General features: G+C 42.5%; 1 non-coding gene across 1 annotated transcript; it reads right to left on the reverse strand.

Annotated features, from left to right (window-relative positions):
* Positions 1–212: 212 nt before the first annotated feature.
* Positions 213–288, reverse strand: TRNAN-AUU (transfer RNA asparagine (anticodon AUU)). The gene has a single exon. It is a non-coding gene; the product is annotated as a tRNA-Asn (tRNA).
* Positions 289–7,039: the final 6,751 nt, after the last annotated feature.

Below are 7,039 nucleotides of genomic sequence, written 5' to 3' on the forward strand. Positions count from 1 at the left end.
GCTCTGCCCCCAGGGGGCGATGCTCTGCCCATCCTGGGCGTCGCCATGTTGCGACCAGAGCCACTCTAGCGCCTGAGGCAGAGGCCACAGAGCCATGCCCAGCGCCCGGGCCATCTTTGCTCCAATGGAGCCTCGGTTGCGGGAGGGGAAGAGAGAGACAGAGAGGAAAGCGCGGCGGAGGGGTGGAGAAGCAAATGGGCGCTTCTCCTATGTGCCCTGGCCGGGAATCGAACCCGGGTCCTCCGCACAATAGGCCGACGCTCTACCGCTGAGCCAACCGGCCAGGGCTAGTTTTAGCTTTTTAGGCTATTCTTTATCTGAACAGCTCAAAGTGCCACACAGTCATCCACTTAACATTGTCTTCTGTTTTAGTCAGAAGAATGAGGTGGGCTGTTATGTTTGGTTTTATGAAGAATATTCAATATTTGGTGAAGTAGAAAACTAAGATTAGGTCAAGCAAAGACCAAGAATAGACTCCTGGCCTGACCTGTGGTGGCGCAGTGGGATAAAGCATCGACCTGGAACACTGAGGTTGCCGGTTTGAAACCCTGGGCTTGCCTGGTCAAGGCACATATGGGAGTTGATGCTTCCTGCTCCTCCCCCTTCTCTCTCTCTCTCTCTATCCCCTCTCTCTAAAAATCAATAAATAAAAAAATAAATAAAATAAAATAAAATAAAAGAATAGACTCCTGGTCAGCTCACTTCCCAGTTATGTTTCTTTCTTTTAGCCATTTTGCCAAAATTTCACTTAACTACATATTCAAAGAAATGGTTATTTTAGTTAAAAATGCAAGGTTCATTTTGTAATGCTGTTAAAAAATTTCTTTAGTTCAGGGTTTCAAAACAAATTTAATATATAAGAGTTTAGTGCAGAGTAATTTCCTATCACCAGGACAAAATAGATTTTAAAAGGAGAGACCCATGAAAAGAAACTAAATTTCTAAATATTAAAATATTCTTTGCCTGATCAGGTGGTGGCGCAGTGGATAGAGCATTGGACTGGGATGCAGAGGACGCAGGTTCGAGACCCCGAGGTTGCCAGTTTGAGCGCAGGCTCATTTGGTTTGAGCAAAAAGCTCACCAGCTTGGACCCAAGGTCACTGGTTCGAGCAAGGGGTTACTCGGTCTGCTGTAGCCCCACGGTCAAGGCACACATGAGAAAGCAATCAATGAACAACTAAGGTGTCGCAACGAAAAACTAATGATTGATGCTTCTCATCTCTCTCTGTTCCGTTCCTATCTGTCTGTTCCTGTCTATCCCTCTCTCTGACTCTCTCTCTCTGTCTCTGTAAAAAAATAAAATCTTTAAATAGAATTGGTAAGTAAAGTATAAATTAATAAAAACTTATAGGTTAAATATTCTGACAATACTCATGGACATAAGGGAATTGTTCTGGTTGGAAATGTATTTTGTGAAACACAATACTTATGGTATTTACTAACATCTTCATAAACTCTGCATCTAAGAGAAACTAGTTCTAAGGGTTGCTGTAACACCAGTGCTGCACGCTTAAGGAAATTTACTGTAAAATGGAATAGTCTGAATTGCATTGATGTAGGATATCCACAGAAACACATGGAAATGCAATATGAAAAGAAAAGATTTAATGATAGAGGTTATCATGGTCTGGGTAGAGGCAGACATCCCATGAATCTGCTACCCCTGAGTAGTGACTGCCATTCTAACCTATGCACTCACCTCTAGTTACTTTGTTGTCTTCTCACTCACCTACATGTTCCTTTTTTAATTACTTCTTGTCTCTATTTTTCAGGCTTTTCTTGCTCTTTGATCCTCTTCCTTTATTTTAAGTTCATGGAGTTTTCCATAGCCTTGTCCAGTAGAAGAGAAAGAAGAAATCAACCTTTCAATAGTCAACTTCTAATCATAATTCTTTATACTGACTCACTTTATCTCCGGTGGAACGTTGTTGTGTGTTTCTCTAAATAGGTAAACACATAATGGAAGGGAACCTTAGTACCATTCAGCCTGCAATATCATCCTTCAGTTATAGGTGGAGAGGAGAATACTACTCCTAGAGTTGGTGGTATTGAATGAAATGGGTCAGGCATTCAGATAGAGAGATTTACATTAATTTACAAATTAAATGTTAGATATTCTTGATTTTCAAAGTGCCTTGGTATTGGGCAAATGAGTTTGTAAAATATGATTTTTGAGTTTGCTCATTTTTTATTGTTAAAAATGGCGATGGTCTGTGAAATGCTAATTACCCTCCTGCTTGGGAAGGGCCCTTGTTATGCTAATGTTTGCTGGAGGAGGCGTTTTGTGCCAAAAAGTTTTAAAAAGCAAGAGAGAAGAAGAAGGAAGAAGGAAGCCAAGATGGCAGGGTTTTGAAGAAGAAGCCAGTTTGTACAGACAGGAGAAGGGAGAAGGTGTGCAGATGGGGAACCAGAGGTAACTAAGACTGGTGGGGGCATTTGATTCTAGGAAAAACCGGAGAAGATTCTCCTGATTGTGGAACCAGAGAATGTGTCAGGGTTTTGGAGCCCTGTGTGTTTGTTTGTTTGCCAGTACGAGAGTAGAATAAAGAAATGGTCCACCATTTTTTGGCTCCACTGTTTCTTTACCGTCTGCTTGAATCTAAGGGGAACCTGCACCTGCATGGCCTCGACGATGGCCGTGGCTATTGGGCCTACACCTGCCTATTTCTGAAAGTGGGCACTGGTTTCTGTAGAATAAAGATGAATAATAAGGCCTAAATGATAGGATTGTTATGAGGGTTACAGTGAGACAAACCAGGAAAAACATTTAGAACGATGGCTGTCATTAGGTGGATAATCATTACTTTTATTATTATCATCACTACTATTGATATCTTGCCTGAAACCAGATGGCTTGGCCTTCCTCTATTTTCTTTATTTCTTTCCTTTCTCCTGTCATCAACACTCCTGTTTGCTGTCTTGGCAGCAGCTGACCTTTAGCTCTGTCATTCATCCAAAGTGTTTATGAAAACATTTCCTAAACAGAGATACTTTCTTTCTAAGAATTCTGCTGCTAGCTATTAATATAAAACATTTTTTTCTGCCCTACTACTCACATATGTCAACCTTATAAAATGAATTTAAGAAGGCAAATTCTAGATATATTCTGGATTCAAATCAGATTCTTCCCCCCTGTGCATGATAAACTATTTAAGGCTACTAACTATACAGTTTACTTATTGACCAACTCTAACTTTGTTGCAAGAGTGTATGTGTATAGTCCTTCAGGCAAGGCTGTATCAAATATTTTGGTTTGATACAAAGACTTCACATAGAGGGTGTAATAAAAAATAACTGATTGACTCTCTCTCTTTCTCCACCATCATGGTGTGTGCAGTTGACTTCTTTCCTTGTCACTTATATCACAAGACTTTAGGGTCACCTGACCAGGTGGTGGCTCAGTGAATAGAGCATCAGCGTGCAATGCAGAGAACTGTGGTTTGAAGCCCCGAGATTGCTGGCTTGAGCACGGGCTCAACCGGCTAGAGTGTGGGTTTCCAGCTTGAGCATGGGATCATAGACATGACCCCATGGTCACTGGCTTGAAGCCCAAGGTCGCTGGCTTGAGCAAGGCGTCACTGGCTCTGCTGGAGCCCCACGGTCAAGGGACAAATGAGAAAGCAGTCAATGAACAACAAAGGTGCCGCAATGAAGAACTGATGCTTCTCAACTTTCTCCCTTACTGACTGTCCCTTTCTGTTCCTCTTTCTTTCTCTCTCTCTCTCACACACACAAAAAAAAGGACTGTCAAGAACAAGTGATTTCTGGCTAAGAAAGACAAGTAGAGTCATTTCCTCCTCCAATGAACAAAAGAAAACTTGTAGTAAAATCAGGTACAACTCCAAGAGGAGACACTAAAGAAAAACCAAACAGAATCTATAAAGAATTGCACATCCACAGCTCACACTGATGCCGTGTCAAGGTTTGACCCTATCAAGCTGAAAAAGTGCCACTGTCAGGACAATTGGACATATTTTATTGAGAATATAATTTATTCTTTATGCTTCTGCACTTGCAAGTTGATTCAGTAATAAATCTGAGACTTTGTGTTTGGAAAAAATAGCTAATTGAGTGACTAGATTGAACAATATTGAATATATTCAATTCTAAGGAAGAAAGTATTTTTGAAAAGAGCCAGCAATCTTTTAAAGGTAATTTGGAGCCCTGGCTGGTTGGCTCAGTGGTAGAGTGTAGGCCTGGCGTGCAGGAGTCCCAGGTTCGATTCCTGGCTAGGGCACACAGGAGAAGCACCCATCTGCTTTCCACCCCTCCCCCTCTCCTTCCTCTCTGTCTCTCTCTTCCCCTCTCGCAGCCGAGGCTCCATTGGAGCAAAGTTGGCCTGGGCGCTGAGGATGGCTCCATGGCCTCTGCCTCAGGTGCTAGAATGGCTCTGGTTGCGATAGAGCAATACCCCAGATGGGCAGAGCATCGCCCCCTGGTGGGCATGCCGGGTGGATCCTGGTCGGGCACATGCAGGAGTCTGTCTGACTGCCTCCCCGTTTCCAACTTCAGAAAAATACAAAAAAAATAATAATAAAGGTAATTTGGAAAGTTTAATTCATTCATTTCTTTACAGAGGGGTGGAAAAGGTGATAACAGTTATAGAGAGAGGTCACTTGTCTGCCCAGCTGAGCTCACTAGCAGAAGGGCATTCTGGGAATGCTTCAGCATGGCTCAGTTTCCAGAAATACCAGTGCTGAAGAGACCCATGTGGGAGAAGATGGTTTGGAGGTTTGTAGTGTGTGTATATGTGTGCACGTGTCTGCTCATGTGGGTGTGCCCATGTGTGTGTATCTGTATGGATGTGCACCGTGCAGCCAGCAGGGAGGTTGTGTGCTGAGGAGATGGGACGGGGTGGTTCTCTTTTTATTCTGTACCAAGCTGACTCTTTTTTTGACAGCTTTGGATGCATTTGGCATTTTATACAGTCTTGTAGATATCTTTTTCCCCCAGATTTTATTTATTCATTTTAGAGAGGAGAGAGAGAGAGAAAGGGGGGAGGAGCAGGAAGCATCAACTCCCATATGTGCCTTGACCAGGGAAACCAGGGTTTTGAACCGGCGACCTCAGAATTCCAGGTTGACGCTTTATCCACTGCGCCACCACAGGTCAGGCTACAGTCTTGTAGATATCTTATCATCCTCATGCATAATACAGTTTAGGACATTTTATATGAAAGAAGACATTTATGTAATTCTTAGAATTCAAAGATCAGTCTTCACCATATGCAAAATTTCGAACTTCATACCTAGTGTGCTCTTTCTGATAACTGAGATATTCCTGTATTTCACCTTCCTTAAGAGGAAGGAGGAAAATAAGTGATATTTAATTTAAACTTCAACTTAATAGTGATTATTGAAGACCAACATCTGTAGCAAGCAGCCAGAAAAACTCCATCCACGGCCACCTGAATCCTACCTTGGCAGAGTTTAGCATCTCAGTTAGTTATACTAGAGCTAAAAGTGGAGTGAGGGGTGGGTTATTAGTGCAGTGGTTAATTAGAAATAGAGTAATAAACAGTGCTGATGAGAAGGAAGGTCAAGGAGAGAAAACAGAAGGAACGTGAGAAGGGAGAAAAGAAAAGAAGGAAGACAGGGGAGAAGGAAGAGAAAGAAATGTGTTGCGTGGGGGATTCTAAGTTCTCTTATGGGTTTATTTAACGTTCACTGCAGAGGAAACAGGACCTGGGAATGGAAGGAGGCAGTCTTTAATTATGGCACGGATTCACTGGGTTCCATGGGCCACAGGGGTGGGTGTCATGCCTGATCTGGTCATCACTAGAAACTCAGGGCCTAGAACAGTGCCTAATACAGAGTAGGTATTTTATAAATCAGGGGTCCCCAAACTTTTTACACAGGGGGCCAGTTCACTGTCCCTCAGACCATTGGAGGGCCAGACTATAAAAAAAAACTATGAACAAATCCCTATGCACACTGCACAGATCTTATTTTAAAGTAAAAAAACAAAACGGGAACAAATACAATATTTAAAATAAAGAACAAGTAAATTGAAATCAACAAACTGACCAGTATTTCAATGGGAACTATAGGTCTGCTTTTGGCTAATGAGATGGTCAATGTGCTCCTCTCACTGACTATCAATGAAAGAGGTGACCCTTCTGGAAGTCGGCAGGGGCCAGATAAATGGCCTCAGGGGGCCACATGCGGCCCGCGGGCCAAACCTAGTAATTATCTGTCACTGCAAATTTTCACAAGATTATAGATTCTACTCCCCTTCACCTTTTTCTCCACCTTTGTCCCCTCTGACAGCTATCAATCTGATTTCTGTTTCTATGAGTCTGTTTTCATTTTATTTTATAAAAATGCTACTCTTTAGAATAGAATGGAATGCCTTTCTAAAGAGTTGTAGTTCGCTCAGGTTTTAATCCAATTCGGAGCTTTCTGTTTTGTCTTTATATCAAGCTGTGCTGCATAGATAAAGGTGATGGGCAGATCTTAGCTGTAGCTGATGGAATTATTCACAAGAATAGACTCCCTGGTGTTTCCTGGGGGCCATAATAATGAGAGACACTGAATCTAATTCTAATCTATTGTGCTTCAGTTGACTAACCGGGGCCGTCTAATTGGAGTTGGGATGAAGGAAGAGGTAGTATCAATAAAGAGCTGATGAAACTGGCTAGGAAGGTTCTTAGCGTCACAACAGATTCCCAGCCCCAGGTTTCTCTGCATGTCTCAATGACCTGCTGTTTCTCCTTCCTCTTTCTCCCCTCCTATGATCTAAAATAAAGTGATTTAAACTACATACATTTTTGAGTTGGCTTGTCATTGAAAATGGGTTTTTAAAATTTTTTCTCATAGATATAGAGAACAGACCGACTGCTGTCAGGGGGGAAGGGGGTTGGAAACTGGGTGGGAAAGGTGAAGGGATTAAGCAAAGAAAGAAAAGCTCAAAGTCACCGACAACCGGGTGATAATTATGGGAAGGAAAGGGGGTGGTGGTCAGGGAGATAGAAGAGGATAAAGGAGGGATAAAAGGGTGTGGTGTGCAAAGAGACTTGCTTGGGGTGGCGAACGTGCAG

The sequence above is a fragment of the Saccopteryx bilineata genome, chromosome 5 (genome assembly GCF_036850765.1).
Source record: "Saccopteryx bilineata isolate mSacBil1 chromosome 5, mSacBil1_pri_phased_curated, whole genome shotgun sequence".
NCBI classification, from domain to species: domain Eukaryota; kingdom Metazoa; phylum Chordata; class Mammalia; order Chiroptera; family Emballonuridae; genus Saccopteryx; species Saccopteryx bilineata.